Below are 882 nucleotides of genomic sequence, written 5' to 3'. Positions count from 1 at the left end.
CATCATTTTATATATAGACGTTTATTGTGTGAACGACTCCACACCCTTTTTCGGCCACTTTCTGATCTGATGTCATGAATAATGTTTATTTGTCCTTCTTCTCGTTCTTGCATCCATAGTCCACTCCATGGCCAGGTTGTGATGGGCTCGCGATGTAATTTCATCCGCCGAGTCACGATTTTTAGAAAACATTACACTTTAGAGGGCATTTTAGTGGAATTATCCATGAGTACACAATGCTACACGCAGGTTAGCGGCCCTGTCTTGCGCCATCTATTCCGCAGCCTTGCTCTATCGGGGGGCCCATTTTATGTGTTTACCTTTTCTCGAATTTGTACTTAGGTACTATCATGTATCTGGGGGTTTTATTAGTATTATATTTGTTTTCTTATCCCTATAGGTAGGTCGTGAAAGGCAGCAAATTAGAATAAAAAGCGCAATTTCCGCCAACATTCACACACTGCCCCCCTTATCTATGCATGCACGATTCCATCCCGTTTTTATCACTTTCGCCACACGCTCCATTGGCGATCTCGATCTCGAGCGCCGCACTGCTATCACACGTTGGTGTCCTTCTGAGTCGAGACTCGACAGCCTCGATCTCCAGCCGTACATGATGGTAAAGTGACTCACGTATTTTTCGTTCGAAGTTTGACATCGACTGAGCTGACCCAGATAATTATTTGTGGTTTCTAGAGCAGCGAAACTATTTCAACGTTTTCGTTTGGCTTTCCAATAATGTTTAAACATTTTCCCAGAACACGTCCGATCGCTTACAGTGAAAGAAAATACATTTGCGAATTACATAGCTTACACAGTGTGTAGTGCGGGAGATGTAGCTTCTCTCTGCATTTAATACTGCGCCTTAGCGTGACCCCTTAG

The sequence above is a fragment of the Anopheles cruzii genome, chromosome 2 (genome assembly GCF_943734635.1).
Source record: "Anopheles cruzii chromosome 2, idAnoCruzAS_RS32_06, whole genome shotgun sequence".
Taxonomy (NCBI): domain Eukaryota; kingdom Metazoa; phylum Arthropoda; class Insecta; order Diptera; family Culicidae; genus Anopheles; species Anopheles cruzii.
This window is presented reverse-complemented; position numbering follows the sequence as displayed.